An 18,876-nucleotide genomic window follows, 5' to 3' on the forward strand; every position below is an offset into this window, starting at 1 on the left:
GTTGTCCATATTCCTCTCGATAAACCCGACAACATCATTTAGAGCAGTTTCTACCGATTTGCCTTAGTGGAGGCATGCTGGGCAGAACTGATAGATGAAATTGCTAGTTTACCTCTAATTTCAAGGTCCAATAGTCTTTCCAAAGTTTTTAGCAGAAAGGATGACAGACTGATCGGCCTATAGTCTTTTGGAAGTGTGTGACTAGGTTTTCCTGCTTTAGGAATGAATGTCACTGTGACTTCACTCCATAGAACCGAAATGTATGACAAAATCAAACGGCTTGAAAATACTCTCCAGAGAAGGGATAAGCAACTCAGATGCATTCTGCATCATCGCAGGTATGATGCCATCTGGTCCGGGAGATTTATAGGGTTTAAATGTGTTTAAAGCCCAAGCGATCTTTGGGCGGCTTATGATCTCCTCGATATCACTCCTGTCCACCGTGGCAGCGTTACGTATTATTGGATCGCTCTGGGGATCGGATACGTCCGCGCAGTTTGGGAAGTGAGTGGTAGCTAGAAGATCGAGGGTCTCTAGACCAGAGTTAGTCCATGTACCGTCTTCACGTTTTATGCTTCCAATGGATTCGGGGTCCTTCGAAAGCATTCGGCGGAATCTGGTAATGTCCTTCTCTGTCTCTATTGGCTCACTAGAGCATACCCATGATTTTCGCTTGGCCTTTTTGATTTCGCTGTTATATTTGTTGAATGCTTCTTTATAAGCATCCCAGTCTGTAGATAGTTTAGTCTTATTGGTCTTATTGTATAATTTCCTGCTAGTCTTCCTTAGTTTCGCCAGATTCTTATCCCACCAAACTGGTTGGCATCTCTTACCTGGATAAGTAAGTGGGCAAGAGGCCTCATAGCTGTCCACCAGAATACTTGTCACGTGATTTACTGCTTTTTCAACTTCATTGACTGAGGATAAAGTTTTCACTATACCCAGTTTTGAAGAAGAATGTTCAGTAAATTTATGCCACTTAGTTTTCCGGGGATTCCTATGCGGAGTTTGATAAATGCCGTCTAAAGCGACGTAGAATAATATTTTCCGATGATCGGAAAAGGAACACTCGTTGGATACTCTCCAATCACAGACGATCGATTCGTCCTTGTTAATAAGGGTGAGGTCAATGACTTCCTCCCTGTTCCTGTTTTGAAAAGTAGCTTCGTTTCCCCAACTACATATTCTGAGATTATATTTTAATAAAAAGTCAAATACGGACTCACCCCTGGCATTCGTGTCACTGCTACCCCAGTGGAAGTAGTGAGCATTGGCATCGCATCCCATAATGATAAGGCTTGTGCTCCCCATTTCTTTTAACAGCAGGCAATTAGTAACAATAACACAAAAATCATCGAAAATCTCAAATTAGATAAACATACTAATATTTGGATAAATGTGTCGGTAGGCCTGGCGTTCATACTGTTGATTTCATTATTTCTAATAAGATTCTGCAAACAAAGAAGTGTTTCTTTAGTTTTAGTTCGGCTCAAGGTCCTTTTGAATAAAACAAATATTGATTTTTGTTTATCAGTATTTACGTCTACGACGATCATCATCAGGGATTTATATTATTTTTTAATTGTTAAGAGGATTGCAATTTACTCTGTCTGTTCTACATCACAGGTGATTTCAAACTAAACATTCAACAATGCAAACAAAGAAGTTTCGAGAATAATGCAGAAAGCACAAAGGTACACAGTGATTCCCCCGTTGAAGAAAATCCAGCACCTTTCACAAGAACTAAAAAGGCTACCATTTTTAACAACATCCCGTTTTTCTGATGACAGTGCTTTCCCTTCGATAACAAATTCATACGAGACGTATGAAATTTATCAACATAACATAATTCAACGCTAAGCATATCCATGGGAAACAACTCAATCAGCCACTCTCATGCCAACGTAGATCATCATATTACAATATGAGGTGATTTGTCCAGCCACACCAATAGTGACGATCAGGTGACAATTGTTATGTCTCCCCATTCAAATTGTGTCCGCCCCGGCTAAAATGTTTGGGCCGTGGTCCATTAACCCTATGACACTTGAGGGCATAACCAGCACAAAAAAACTGCAACAAAATGGACTATACACACTCAAACAACAACTCTAACCTGGGACTTCCCATGTCCTATCTCAGAAAAACCTCACCAGTTAGAGCTCTTCCTAGCAGTTCTTTCCTACGGACTACTTTGCCTTCTTTAAAGGTAGATCACTAACACTTCAAATCTCACTATCGAAATGGAAAAATAACCAAAAATTATATATGGTAAATTTCAAATTACCTTTACAATTATGCTTTGTTCACATTTACGAAATCCACTCGATTTCAACTGTCAATTCCATTGCTTAAACGTCAAATGAAATCCAATGGATTTCAGATGAGTTTTCATTTGACGTATACGCAAAGGAATTGACAGTTGAAATCGAGTGGATTTCGTAAATGTAAACCAAGCATTACATAGAAAAAAATTAAAAACTTTTTTGGCGAACACATCCGCCATTTTTGGTACATGGGTTACGAATAAAATCGTGGTTTCAAATCTGTTCGCGTTCACATAATTGGATGCTGCACTCAAAAGTTATATGCGGTTTTACTCTCTTGTAAAGAAAAAATATTTAAAAATTCCTATTGTGTTGTAATAAGAACATGTATATATGAATCGTCAGCAGCAATTGATATCTATCCGTAGATGCTAAAATAGTTGCTAAATTTATTTTTAAATCTCTAAAAAAATAATTTAAAAATACGTACAGAATCTAGAGAACGCGTGAATGTGAGACCAATATTGTAAAGATCGCGTTTATAACTTGCAGATTACAGCAACAACAAAGAACGGAAACTTATTGTTGGAAATTATTTCAAAAATATATTTTTGGTTAAATAGGAAAAATTTGAAAAATTTGTTGGGAGTTATTCTATTATTTCTCTAAATTTCGATCCAAATCCTGAAGTATTTTGCTTAATCTTCTACTAGAAAAGTAATTAGTCATCGTGGGAGTATATTTGCTTCCTGTGATACGCAATAGAAATAAGAAGTAGAGAGTAATATTGAAATTACAATCAAAGAAAAAACATAGAAGTTAAAAACAGTATAATTCGCGAATTGGTTTAAATCGGTTGAGGTGCATGTGCTTTTCGGATAAAGGGAGTCCATGTCTATCAATATGCATGGATTTTCCCATGTTTCATTCAGTGGCCAAAGAGTGCCATCAGTTGCATCTTACTATTCAAAAAACCTTCAAGTGGGCAAAAATTACGCGATGTGCATATGATTATAAGGTGCATCCGATTTCAATGGCCCCCTATTAAAAATACGTCAATATAAATTATTTTAGACAGATTCGTCAAGAACTGCGGATGTGCCACCGCATTCTATTTTGGGATAAATAGGGATATCACTCCTGAATCTTTGTAATTTGTGACCACCTTTTTGGCAAATATTAAAATCGCGTATAAAGGATTACATTTATGCAAAAATAATCAAAGAAAATCGCGGTTCAATTCGCGGAATTGTCAAAATATATTTTTGCAGATCTATATCCGGCGTTTTAGTGGATAGATTCGACCGCGGAAGAGCTCATTAGATCCGGCACGTAAAAAAACAAAAATCCCGCGGGGTTCAGGGGTACCTGTACGACAGTTGTAAATTTTAAAGCCAAAATATATATCCAAAAGTCATACACTAGAACCATGTTGCCAAGGGGTATTGTTTAGTTCTTTCTTTGAGCACAGGTTCGAATTTTGCGTGGTTTGGCCAGAAATCAAAAAAGAACACAAAAAAAACTTGTTTACTTCAACACATTTTCCCCATTTTTTTATATTACCACCAACGCAGCTTCCACGAAAATTATTTTTTATAATCCATATTATGAGATCGTGGCTAAAACACTTCAATTAATATAAATATATTCATATTTTATAACATATATCAACAGTTCGCGACTTATTAAATGGTGAACCTCAACTTCAACGATTGAAAAAAATTTTTGAATATTACCATATGTCTAAAAAAAAAATAATTATAATGAACTAATAAATATATTATAATAAAATAACAATACTTAAAACTAACAGAAATTTAACTAGGACAACACACAGATGCACAACAAAACACAAATTCGCCGCTATCAAGTAACTCCTTAAAATATGCTATAACTTAGCTTTGTTACCGGATTCAATCCACATGGCTCTCTGCAAGTGGGACCCTAGTGGGAATTGGGATGTAGCTAATAATGGTTCTCTCCGAGTTCCACTTCATCCACACCAGGTATCCCTGAAACAAGGGTGCGCAATAAAATCAAACGTACAACGTACGGAAGCGCTTTTAGCAAACGGATACGCTCCGACAAATTTCAAATTTTATAGCTCAATGGGTTTTAGACACTTCGTGATTTTAAAACTATTGTGCACACTTTTTCACGAAACAAATTTTAAAATTCCAAAATAACTCCAACAATCAACTATTTATTTTAATAGCAATTGCCTTTAGAATAAAAGTAAAATTACAAACGTTCGGCAATCCAAGTATATACCGTCTCAATGCACAAAATGTACACGAAACAAATTCAAATAATCACTTTAAAGTGTTGCTGCTTCCTATGTGACCATTAACCTACATAAAAATATGCAAATGCTTGGCTAGTCCCTACATATTAGTCGCTCTTTTTAACTCATTTTACTACAACATCATACTCTCACGTACCCTTTGGCAAGTTTCTCCATTACCAACAAAATGTCCATGCTTGAACTACGGTCCAAGTTCATCGATCGCATGGCCTTGAAAATTTAGTTACGCCGCTCAATTTATGAGTGCGTTATTCTCTTACCGTGCGCTCTTCCATACAACTCTGAAACTTCGAATTGCAATTCCCATCCCTGGCCTGTCAAACTAACAAGTTCCACAATCAGCTGTTTTCATACCACCACCTGGCACTTGTGGTATCAACATGCATTTAGAAATTTTCGAGACAAATTAACAATAATAAAACAATACAAAATATAATCTTGAAAATATAAAAAAACAATAAGCCCGCCCAATATCGCACTCTTATTCACCGATTTGCGTGGGCTTCTGCAATTTTCCAAGAAATTACATCATAAACTGCCAGCAGCCCGCCTATTAAACATCATGGACAAAATTATTAAAATTACTAAAACGCAAATAAATATACAACTGGGGAATGTATAAAAACAAAAGATTGCGCCCCCCATTGCACAGATCAACATGGGCTTGTGCAAGATACCTAAACAAAGATACGCCTTACTATCATCCTGCGGCCAGCTTTTGCCATGCTCACCCTGAAGGCAAGACCGGCCCTCCAGGTACTGTCTGTAACCTCACCCTCCTATCTTTCAGGCTCGCCACTACTACTATCCTAAGGTAATTGTCTGAGCACCAAGTTACCACCCACCTTAAATCTGCCACCAACTTCGTGCTTCATATAAGCGCTACCCTCCAGCCTCATTGTCCCGTACATCTCGGGAAGACTACCGATACTGTGAACATAAACTATGTTGCTACTATATCCAAAGTAGCCACCAGCCAAGCATCCTGTCTACTACCCACTTTACCATATCGTATGTATATGAAGCATACGTACCCAGATAGCATTTAGAAGACTGTTTTTTCAAAAATCACATTGAGGAGTCTTTTTAGAGTCCTTTTGGTGATCAAAAATTGATTAAGTCGCTTGTGTGATCAGGAAGGGACACGAAAGTGACTCCCAGTAATGATTAAAAAGAGTTCAATTTAAAATACAACAACAAATGTGTAGCAATCACAAATAAATCATTGAGGTGTTTAAAATGTAACAATTTTTTGTTATTTATTGTCACATTTTGATCATCTGGAAGATTGAAAAATGCTTAATCAAAAAAGTGATTATAATTATGTATACTCTGATCATATTTTGAACAGTTAGGTGATTAAAAACTGATTGCTTTGTTTTATTTTTATTTGGTTGTAAATAAAAAAATAAAATTCTCATATACACTTTCTACAAAATTTTGATATAAATGTAACGTATAATATTAAAGGTACAGACAAACACAACACAACAGGTTTTGCCAAGTGAAATGAAGAAGCAGTATACTAACCACCAAGCAACATAAAGGATAATTAAAAGACATAACAAAGCAGAAAAGACAATAAACAAAGGAAAGAAACAAAGAAGAATAAAAAGAAAATTTTTTTAATTTATTTCGTCTAACAAAAAGACTCATAAATGACTCCCTAAAGACTCATAAATGATTATAAACATGACTCTAAAAAGACTCGAAAAAGGGTCCGAAATTAAACAAACAAAACACCAATAAATGATTGAAATACGACTCGAATAATACTCATTTGTGATTTGTTTAGAAGAGTCGCCTGAGGTTATGTTTTCCTACCGACAAAGGAGTCATTTATGATCAGAAAATGAGCTCATATTCTAGCTTTTTAATAGTGCAGTCGGATCAAAAAAGACTCGAATTTGATTAAAATTTTCAAAAAATGCTGACTGGGTATGCATGGTACAATTTACCAGGTGGTGGCATCGTAAAATTTTGAATATGTTATGTCAGAACTTTCTTTATGTTGTTGGGGAAATTACAACAAAAATATTTTTTATAAAGGGATTTGACTTTTCATGTTCGATCAGCTGGTGTGATACCACTACCTGATAGTTCTGCCATGCGTGTATGTTAGGTACAGTCGACTCCGCCTTAATGCTACTCGCTTTACTTCAAATCGTTGGATGCTAAGAACTAAGACGTGATTTCGTTAATGTTTCGGAATAATGGAGTTGACGGCACAGATTATGGCTTCCATACTGTTTTGCCCGTCTGTTACGCTACATGGGAAACATAGAATTAACAAAATAGAAGCAGCCAACCAATATTCTGCCCCTTCATACTTCATTGGTACATAATGTATGGTAAATCATATCCCTGTCCATGTCCGAGTATGACACTTCCGTCGTTCCTTCCTTCGATCCATACCATATCCCTCAACACAATATGAGAAATAACATAAACGCTGAGGCTGCAGCTCGTGACAATGGGAATACAGTTGGGGATAGGTTTAATAATAAATAAAGTAATTATCAAAGTTGTTTCCAAATTTATCATGTTTAAAAATTCAATAAAATTTATAATAAATTATCTTATATAAAATGAAAACAAAAGCACATCAATAACACGTACCTATAGTAAGGGCCGAGATGATTTAGAAAATTGAACATCGTAGTTGTTGTTTAAATATTGTAACTGCGCAATAAAACTTTACGTTACAATTAAAATTTTTAATTTGAGTAGTTTAAATACAAATTATTGTATTTTTTGGCAAAGTATTTTTTTTATTTTATCGCTGCTTTAAATTTTTGGTAAAATTGCTGTTTGACTGTGGTGTATTTTGTTGCATCCTCACGTGTTAAATCTGCTGTTGGCATTTGTTATGGCGCCCTCTAAAGCTGTTAAGTCATCAACGTTCAAATGTGCAGCGTGTATGAGAGTTTTCACAAAGCGAGTGTATAGTGTAGGTTGCTCAAAATGTGGGGCATATTTTCATCACAGATGTGCAAACCTCCCTACCAAGGAGTTAAAGGCAAATCCAAAGATGAAATACACATGCAAAAATTGTATCCAGCGTCCAAAGACATCTGCTGCTGTTGTGTCTGCGAAGGGTAGTAGTGATATTACTAATGTTGCAGGTTCTTCCTCCGCTGTTGATTCTGGTAGTAGGAGCGACGGTCAAGCTCCAAGGAAAAGTATGATTGATGAGTTGGCGGATTCTTTGAAGCATCCATGAAACAACAAATTGAAGGGTATATGCAACAATGTTTGAACAATTTTGATGGGATGGTTAATGATGTTGCACGTAATTTTCGAACTGAATTTTTAGAGTCCCACCATAAAGTAGCTGCAGATGTTGTTAATTGTCAATGTAAGCTGTCTAAAATTGAAGCGGACTCGAATGAGAAGCTATTGCGCTTTCAACGTGAAAATTACATAAATGAGAGACGCATGAACCGTGCTAATATTTTGATCAATGGACTACCAAGGGCAATAGTTAATCTTCGAAAACCTGTCGTAAAAATTGCCAGACTTTGTGGACTTGCGCTACAGTCTAATGAAATTAACCATTGCTGCTACGTTTTTGCAGTGAAATCGGCTTTGGTGAAGTTTGTTTCTGTCCATACAAGGGATTTGCTTATGGCTAACTTTCACCGTGGTCAATCCATTTTTCTTAAGGACGTGGTCATTGATGGCGGCTGCTGCAGAATTGGTTTACAAATGTCGTAAGCTGCGTCAAGCCAAGAGGATACAAAAGTATGTTTTAGTAAACGGCGATCTGCCAAAGGTTCGTGTCACCATATATCCTGATTCAAATCCTGAAGAATTTGATGCTGATCAACTTGAACGCTACTTTGATACGTCGGATACAAATTTGTCCACATGTAATGGGAGAGTAGATATGTAACTTATTTGTCGGCTCTGTCGACCTTGTTGATTATTTTTTATTAATTTCTTAAGTTTGTCATTGATATGAATTTGAATACTAATTTTTGTGATTTAGGCAATATTGTTCATGACAACACCTTTTTACGTTCATCATTACGTGCGTTCATTAATAATCTTAATGTGGGACATTTCAATTGTCGTAGTTTTAATCTTACCAGTAAATCTGTTAAGTTGGCTGAAATAAGGAATATTGTGGTAGATAGTTTTCTAAAAATTGTTGGTGTTACTGAAACATGGCTTAAACCGCATGTTTCCACTAGTAAGATTAAATTGTCGGGCTACTCTTGTATAAGAAATGATCGCACCTCTCAGCGTGGTGGTGGGGTGGCCTTGTATATCACTGAGTCACTATCTTATAATGTTGTTTTCAAAAGCAGAGATGATGCCACATATGAATGTCTGTTTGTAGAGCTGTTAGTTAGTGGTCGCAGGGTTCTAATAGGAGTTGTTTACCTCCCCCATGGATGTTTTTTGAATTTTGAACATGACATTGCGGATTTATTAGTGCGGTACCCTGAGTGTATAATAATGGGCGATTTCAACAACAATCTTTTTTATTGATTCCTCTGTCACGATTCGTAGTTTTTGTCTAAAACTAAATGTTGCTATCAACCACAATTCTCTTCCGACCCATTACAGTGTTTCTCATAACTCCGCATCGCTGCTAGATTTTTTCCTTGTGAGCAACTCTGATCTTATCGCATTGTCAAGTCAATTTTATTGTCCTGGTATATCAGACCATTCATTTATTTTTATATCTATAAATCTTCCATCTTCCTCTAGGCAGGATATTATAGAATATGTTGATTTTGGAGCGATTAGCCCAGAATCACTGCATGAATTTATATCTTCCGTTGATTTTTCGCCCATATACAATGCTGTTAACATTGATGCATTGTGGTGTTGTTTTGAATCTTGCATTAGTGAAATTCATAGTGTATTTCCTGTGAAGAGAAGGCGTGTTTTCAAACATAATGATGAGTGGATAAAATCTCGTGAAATTGATTATTATGTCTCGTTGAGAGATATAGCATTTCGTGAGTATATGCGTAACAGAAATTTTCTTAATTGGAAATCTTTTTGTAAGGCTCGTAATAAAGCCAAATCCGTGGTCCGTAAGGCCAAAAGGGAAGCGCATTCTGTTATGTTTGATGATGTCAAGAGTAGTAAGGACTTTTGGGGTTTACTAAAATCAAATGGCCTTGCTTCAGACAAGTCGTATGACTGTGGGTTAGACCCAAATGATCTTAATAGTTTGTTTGTTGGGAATCAACTAAATCAAAACACTTATTTTTATGATAATCCTGAGTTTGAAGACGGCCGATTTTCGTTTCGTTGCATTAACCTCTTGGAAATGAACAAGGCCTTTTTCGCAATTAAGTCTAATGCAGCAGGATGGATTCACACTCAAGTTTTGGAAGCGGGTGTATGGGATGATTTCAGACCATTTGCTCCACCTTATTAATGTTATACTCACAACATCAACATTTCCTGCTGCTTGGAAGGTGGCAAAGGTTGTCCCTGTTAAAAAAAGGGGCGCTGTCAACAGTCTACAGGAATTTCGTCCGATCTCAATCTTGCATGTATGTTCCAAGATTGTATAACATATTTTGAAATTTCAAATGTCTGCTTACTTGGAAGCGAGTAACATGCTGCACGATACTCAGTGCGGTTTTCGAAGAAATAGAAGCACTAATTTAATTCATCTTTTTTTGCCCGATGGCTTTGAATTAATGTTCGGTTGTTAAATAAAATAAATAAATAAAATAACGGAAATTGAATTGTAATGTAAAGTTTTATTACGCAGTCACTATATTTAAACAACAACTACGATGTAAAACTTTCTTAATCATCCCAGTCCTTATTTTACGTGTTATTGATGTGCTTATATTATATACCGTAAATTATCACAAATAATTTCAAATTTTGTAGTTTACTTCTAGGCGCAGGTTTTATCGTATCATTTTATCGTAAACCACTAAATTATAAAACCACATTAGAAGTTTTTCTTCCGTTTCAACAGATGTCGGAATTGTATAGTATTAACGTAATGTAAGCAGTAAAAACCAACCGATCCAGATTTACGTGTCTGGAGTAATTTTGTTTTCACTTAACAAATGTCGCTCAACAGATTTTCTTTTTTAAACAAAAAATTATTACCAACGAATTTGGAAAATTTAATTTAAGATTAAAACAAAATTTAGTTCAATAATGTTAAGTTTTTTACTGTTTAAAATATCATTAAGGCAATAAAATCAGAAATCAACCAGAAATAACAACAACAAAAAGTGTATGTACTTGATTTCTTGGCCTTGGTCTAAATGTTTGCAAATGAAAACTTCGGAGAACTGTAAGTTATGGTATTGGCATAGACAAACGAATTGTATAGACAAAAGATTACTCATGCTGTGTGCTGTCAACAGACTCAAACCAAAATACTGAATATTTTTGAAGGCGATTTTTGAGAAAAATGGCAAGATTTTCTTTTACATTTTTATCCGAGGATGTAGATTCCGTCAAAAAGTAGCTTTATAGAATTGTATTTATTGTAGTTTTCATTGAGTTGTTCGGTCAACAAACTCGATGTTAAGAACATTGTTTAGAGCATTCCTTTGTCTATATGTACATTTAATTTGTCTATGGCAAAGTGTTGTATATGAAGCAATGGCTTTAGGTAAAATAAGTTTTCTGAGGTTTATTTGAAGATCTTCTACAACTTGTTTAACGACAACGTCAAAATTGTGGTTTTTGGAACCTGAATTCAAAAAAGTAAATACAATATAAAATCTCCCAAGACAAGACATTCTAGACGTTAATCTTATTTACAAAAACTTCATGGATTCATCTGAGGAAAAAAGCTGGAAAAAGACCCTCCACTAATATGCGAAACTTAATAAAGATCAATGGGAAAAATACCAATAAAATATGACATTTCGAAATGTATTTTTTCATATCATGTAAAGTACCCTTGTCTATGCATATAACTTACATTTAAAATTAGTGTTCAGTGAAAAACAAATTTGTGTTTTGAATGATGGTTAATGAATGACTATAATATATTTGATTTCTAAGACGATCCGAAATCAAATTCGTTCGAATTACTACCAAACGCCTTTCGGTGTAGAAAATGGTTGTTCGACTGAAAACAAAAAAACAAACAAAAATAACTCATATATAAACAAAACGTAACTCAGGTAGCAGTTTGAACACATTTGTATTCGTATCGTCTTAACGAAACTGTTCATAAATCTCAGGTGGCAATGGCAATATTAAACATCACAAGCAGTGCAATATGAAGGACATAGGTTACTAATTTTTACAGTAAAGCACAAAAATTCCACTTAAATTAGTTGGTAGTGCGAGGCTCAATATTTACCACATAGACACGCGGTTTCCTGCAGGGTTAATGTAGCGGTAGTGTTCATTTTTACGTTATAGACTCATTCAATCAATTTTGCTGCAAATTAAGTATAGTACACATTGACAAGCAAAACTGACAGTCATCGAGGTCTATTTCGTGAATATCAAAGCCTAACTGAAAAATTTCTTTTGTAATATCTAAATAATACCGTATATATTGTATTTAAAACGTTTTTCTTTTTGAAGCATTGTGGCGTTTTTGTATTGGGATAGCGTTTGCAATTTTGTTTTTTCAAAATAGTCTGGCTTAATCCCATTGTTGTTGTTTTAATATTTTAAAACAACTATTTTATAAGTGGAAAAGATTTGGCATTGTTCGCCAAGGGGTAAGGCAAGGAATACTATAGTTTCGATCCACGCCACTGGATCTCATCAGTTCCCTTGTTTCTTGTTTGTGGGTATTCTCCATCGACTTTGGTCCATCATCTTACATTAAGTTCAGGTTGTCACTGCGTTTCATTTGCGAGAGGATTCTTAGTATCACAGAAATCATCATTTGTAATGATTAAATTTCAACTTTAAATTTCCACTTTTTTACATTTCTGATTTTAAGAGTAAAATATAACTGTTTTGTAAAATATTAAGAATTATAGATTTGTGCATACCGTTTGTTCCATACAAAAAGTTATGAAACAAATGTGCAACTTTTAAATGCGTTTTTTAAGGCGTTGCGAGGGGTAAATTGGGTTGTGTACTTATCTAACGAATTCAATAAAAAACGGAAATGTAAAAAAGGTTTTAATTTGCGTACTAAATTTGGTACCTTTGGTTTTGTGTGAACAGATAGAGCTGATATTTAATGCTGATATTTAGTATTGGTTGAGATAAAGTGGTGATTTTAAAATATAGTTCTGTAAGTTTACAAATGGGGATCACTGGGGTTGTGTGAACAGACAGAACTAGAAGCAAGCTCAATTTTTACAAACGGGTAGAGTTTTTGATAATTAGTGTTTTCAAGGTACGAATATTACTAAATGTTAATTAACATTAAAGTGCTGGTATTAACTAACAAAGAAATCATTTTTTTTGCCTTCAAAAAATACAATACCATAAGATGCGAAGGGAAGGAGGGAGGGAGAGACATATTTGCTTTACGATTGTAGACATTCATTTTTGGAGATAAGTCGATTTACGTCAAACTATATCGCGAACGATTCGATTTATGTAGTTCTTTTTGAAAACAAAATACTTGATTTTTAGAAAAAGATAAATAGTAACACTCTTAACTGTCGTAAGTAGCATTACTGGCTTTTATTTTGATAAAAAAAGTTGTAAATGGGAAATGAAGACATTATATTCTGAATTTTGGTCAATTTATTTATTATCCTGCTTTATACCATGGGGATTTTCCGCTAACGAAGTAGCGGGCATATGCTAGTATATATATATATATATATATATATATATATATATATATATAAATAAGTTAACACAGTCTCCATCGGCTCACCCTAATATTTGAATAATAATAATAACTGCAATGTCAGCAAGAGACATTGTTCACCAATAGCCAAGCCAACATTCTGTAATGCAACACCCCACGGGTAGCAGTTCATCAACAGTCAACATCAACATTCTGCAATACAACACTCCACGTGTAGCGGTGTCAGCAAGTTGTTGAAGACATTAGCCCTGTTCCTTTACGTGCAAGAATCTTCAAGTTTTACAACTTTTTACTCGAAAAGCGTTCCTTTACTTCAGACACCATACAATTCATATGGAAGTAGATTACAACTTTTGCTACTTTTGCCAGTTTTACCATTTTCAAAAGTAAAGGAACAGACCAATTAATGATTATAAGTATCTGTTTGTTAGAAGTAAGTTTAGTTCTTAACAGAATTCAATTCAATAAAGTTAACTGGCGCCCAACTACGGCAAAAAAAATAAATTAATTTTTTTTTTCATTACCTTACGGGATGAATAAAAAATAAAGACACTATGCTCAAAGTGCAAAAAAAAAAAATGTGGAAAGACAACAAGTGTTTCATTACCTTACGGGATGAATAAAATAAAAAAATAAAAACACTAAACTATAAAAGACAAAAATTAAATAAATTTTTCATTACCTTACGGGATGAATAAAATAAAAAAATAAAAACACTAAAAATTATAAAAGACAAAAATTAAATAAATTTTTCATTACCTTACGGGATGAATAAAAAATAAAGACACTACGCTCAAAGTGCAAAAAATTAACAAAATAAATTTTGCATAAAAGACAAAAATTAAATAAATTTTTCATTACCTTACGGGATGAATAAAAAATAAAGACACTACGCTCAAGGTGCAAAAAAATTAACAAAATAAATTTTGTGGAAAGACAACAAGTGTTTCATTACCTTACGGGATGAATAAAATAAAAAAATAAAAACACTAAAAACTATAAAAGACAAAAATTAAATAAATTGTTCATTACCTTACGGGATGAATAAAAATACGCTCAAAGTGCAAAAAATTAACAAAATAAATTTTGCATAAAAGACAAAAATTAAATTAGAAATTTCTCATTACCTTACGGGATGAATAAAAAATAAAGACACTACGCTCAAAGTGCAAAAAAAATAACAAAATAAATTTTGTGGAAAGACAACAAGTGTTTCATTACCTTACGGGATGAATAAAATAAAAACACTAAAAACTATAAAAGACAAAAATTAAATAAATTGTTCATTACCTTACGGGATGAATAAAAATACGCTCAAAGTGCAAAAAATTAACAAAATAAATTTAGCATAAAAGACAAAAATTAAATAAATTTTTCATTACCTTACGGCATGAATAGAAAATAAAGACACTACGCTCAAGGTGCAAAAAAAATTAACAAAATAAATTTTGTGGAAAGACAACAAGTGTTTCATTACCTTACGGGATGAATAAAATAAAAACAATAAAAACTATAAAAGACAAACATTAAATAAATTGTTCATTACCTTACGGGATGAATAAAAATACGCTCAAAGTGCAAAAAATTAACAAAATAAATTTTGCATAAAAGACAAAAATTAAATTAGAAATTTCTCATTACCTTGCGGGATGAATAAAAAACAATGACGCTACGCTCAAAGCGCAAAAAAGTTAACAAAATAAATTTTGTAAAAAAGACAACAATTAACTTCGAAAAAGTGTTTCATTACCCTACGGGTGAATAAAATAGAAAAATAAGAACACTGCGAAACGCTTGAGTGCAAAAAATTTAACAAAAATTTTGTAAAAGGACAACAATTAAAATAAAAGCTAAATAAGTCACCAGAGCTTCGAAACAGCCTGGGCAGCGAGTGAAATCAAGTAAAAGGTAGTAAGTCACCAGAGCTTCGAAACAGCCTGGGCGGCGAGTGAAGTCAAATAAAAGGAACCAGGGAACCATCAACTGAACAACGGCCTATCAATTCACCTTACCAGCTATTCATCAACCAATAAAATGTACCTAGGTGTAAGTAGAATAATAAGTCTAATGTAAAATCCATTTTATTGTGAGTGTAAATGTGATTAAGAAAATAGAATAATAAGTTTAATATAAAATATTTTCTATTGTGAGTGTGAAGGTGATTGAGAAAGTAGAATAATAAGTCTAATGTAAAATCCATTCTATTGTGAGTGTGGAGGGTCAGGCCTCGAAGAGACCAAATAGTGGTACATCAAGATTTACTGGAATGAAGCACCAAAGAGTCAATCTTTTGGCCAGCAATGATCAATCGTCAGATCAAGACTATCAGACTCTTGCGGATAATGAAGCAAGTGACATTAACGATGCGGACGAATATGATCAGATAAATTTTTTAGAAGTAGTTCCCTGCTACCGTTCATAGAGAGGACAGTGGCGGGGAAGACAATAAAACTCTTAATAGACACGGGGGCTTCTAAGAACTACATTAAAACTATAAAAGGTTTGAAACATGTGGTCCCCGTAGACAACCAGTTCGTAGTGAAATCAATTCACGGTTTCACTACCATCGACAAAAAATGTGTCGTTAATATATTCAACACCAATAGTACTTTCTTTATTCTTCCATCACTGTCAACATTCGACGGGATAATCGGCCTGGATTTGCTCACGCAAACTAGTGCTACATTGGATTTTAGTAATAAAGAAATTAAAAATGAATCAGGAGTAGAAAAACTTCAATTCCTAAGATGTGCAAATGTAAATTTCACAAAAATTGAAGACATTCAGGTGCCTCAAGGGATATCAAAAAAATTTAAGGAAATGATGCAAAGATTATCGGGAGTTTTCGCAAACCCCGATGAAGCACTTCCATACAATACTAATATCGTGGCCACAATTCGTACTACTACGACTGATCCTACGTATTCCAAGCTCTACCCATATCCAATGGGAGTGGCTGATTTCGTCAATTCTGAAATAAAAGAATTGTTAAAAAACGGAATAATAAGGCCCTCTAGGTCTCCTTACAATAACCCTATCTGGGTTGTTGATAAGAAAGGAAAAGACGAGCGGGGAAACATAAAAAAACGTCTGGTTATAGACTTCAGGAAACTGAATAGTGTTACAATCGACGATAAATATCCGATCCCGGAGGTTGGAGTTATACTATCAAACCTTGGTAAAGCGAGGTACTTTACAACACTCGATCTCAAATCGGGATTTCATCAGATTTCTCTCTCGGAACAAGATAGGGAAAAAAACTTCATTTTCAGTGGCAAACGGGAAAAATGCTCCTAGCCTTTTTCAAAGAGCCATCGACGATGTTTTAAGGGAACAAATCGGAAAGACATGTTATGTTTACGTGGATGATGTCATAATTTTTTTCCGAAAATGAAGAAGATCACATTAGACACATTTCGTGGGTCTTGTCTAGATTGCTTAAAGCCAACATGAGAGTTTCTCGTGAAAAATCTCACTTTTTTAAGGAAAGTGTTGAGTACCTTGGCTTCATAGTATCTAGAGGTGGCATCAAGACGTGCCCAAAAGTTGAGGCGATTCGCAATTACGAGCAACCCTCTACACTCTATAATATCAGGTCATTTTTAGGCCTGACTGGGTATTACAGATGCTTTATCAAGGATTTTGCTTCTATAGCAAAACCTCTGACTGACATATTAAAAGGAGAAAATGGGAAGGTTAGCGCCTCTCAATCAAAGAAAAATTAACAAGCGCTCAACTAGCATCATTGGAAAGAAACAACGCCTCTCGACAGAATAGAACATTTAATGTTGTAGACAGGGTAATGGTAAAAAACAATAAACGGTTAGGGAATAAACTAACTCCCATATATTCTGAGGAAATAGTTGAAGCAGATTTAGGAACAACTGTTCTTATAAAAGGGAGGGTGGTCCACAAGGACAATTTAAGATGAAACGAGCACACCCTTACCACCTTTTTAATAAATTACTTCTTTCAGCTGATTTTGACAATGATACTATCCATCCGGCCGATGACAGCTACACTAACGGACTATTCATACAGCAAATACATTCCTATTACAGACGGCAATGTTATTATTTGGAGAGATTTTGATTACTTGAGACATACAACGAATCTAACGTCCTATTCAGAGATCGCAGACGAAACAGAAAGTCTCACCAAACATTTTTCTTTATCACACATGGTTAAACTACTGAATTCCGATACTATGCGGATAAGAGCCCTTTTAGCAACTCTAGAAGTTCACCACAGACATGCAAGGAGCATTAATGTGATAGGAACAACTCTTAAAATAATTGCCGGAACACCTGACTTCGATGACTTCGAGAAACTAAAATTTAAACAGCAGGAAATCGCAAACGCAATGAACAGACAGATATCGATAAACACAAAAACTCAGGAACAGATTAATAAACTGACAGAAACAGTCAATAAAATTATTTCGATGACTAATCCTAAACAAACAAGCACAGATCACTTGTATGAGACCTTACTTGCCAGAAATAGAATAATAATTAATGAAATCGAAGTATTAATAATGTCAGTCACCTTAGCAAAAATAGGAATAATAAATCCTACACTTCTAGACTCTGATTTGGAAAATGTAATAAAAATAGATTGTATGCACTCAACTATTACAGACGTATTGGAGGTATCAATTGTTAAAGTCCTTTTAGACAATAAGCAACTACATTTTATTATAAAATACCCTAAGCCTAGTTTAGAATGTAAGAAAATCATTATTTTTCCTGTTCAACAAAATGGAACAACGCTGCACCTCCCTAACAACAATGTTGCAGATTGCGGAACCCGTAAGTTGGCAATTGGAAACTGCAGCGCTACTCTAACATCAACATTTTGTCAAGAGCTAACAGAAACAACATGTGCTCAACAGATTTATTCAGGCGTTCAAGCCCATTGCAGTACGCGACCTAGTCACCTTGAGCCTTTGGTAATTATTGATGATGGCGTCATGATTCTTAACGATAACACCGCAGTAATCAACAACACACATGGTTCTGCAACCACAATTCGCGGCACATTCCTAATTACCTTTGAGGACGAAGTTATTATTAATTGATCCACTTACAGAAATCGAAAAGGTATTATAATGAGAAAACCTGCGACGGCCTCAGTAGCAATTCTCAATATCACGAGCCACCAAGACATACTAAGTCTTCCTTACCTGCAACGATTAAGCATAGAGAATCTTCAGTATATCAACGACGTAAAGGAAAAGGCAATGATTGGTCCTGCAATTTCGGGGCTAACAACTGCAGTCTTAATTTTTGGTATTTTCATGGCTCTTAAATTGCGGAAGAAGCAAGAGGTACAGAACATCGACATTGAAGCTATCATCGAGAGCTACAAGAGGTCCGAGGACGGCCCTCACTTGAGTGTGGGAGGAGTTAACACAGTCTCCATCGGCTCACCCTAATATTTGAATAATAATAATAACTGCAATGTCAGCAAGAGACATTGTTCATCAATAGCCAAGCCAACATTCTGTAATGCAACACCCCACGGGTAGCAGTTCATCAACAGTCAACATCAACATTCTGCAA

At 34.8% G+C, this 18,876-nt stretch overlaps 1 protein-coding gene across 1 annotated transcript in view; it reads left to right on the top strand.

Annotated features, from left to right (window-relative positions):
* Nucleotides 1-10,796, top strand: part of LOC141399801 (uncharacterized) — a 121,462-nt gene extending 110,666 nt beyond the window's left edge. Inside the window, exon 5 of the mRNA XM_073979107.1 lies at nucleotides 10,441-10,796. The gene's annotated coding sequence lies outside the window, so the exon portion shown is untranslated. The remainder of the gene's footprint in view (nucleotides 1-10,440) is intronic.
* Nucleotides 10,797-18,876: the final 8,080 nt, after the last annotated feature.

The sequence above is a fragment of the Musca autumnalis genome, unplaced genomic scaffold (genome assembly GCF_047663935.1).
Source record: "Musca autumnalis isolate F117 unplaced genomic scaffold, ASM4766393v1 scaffold_3, whole genome shotgun sequence".
Taxonomy (NCBI): domain Eukaryota; kingdom Metazoa; phylum Arthropoda; class Insecta; order Diptera; family Muscidae; genus Musca; species Musca autumnalis.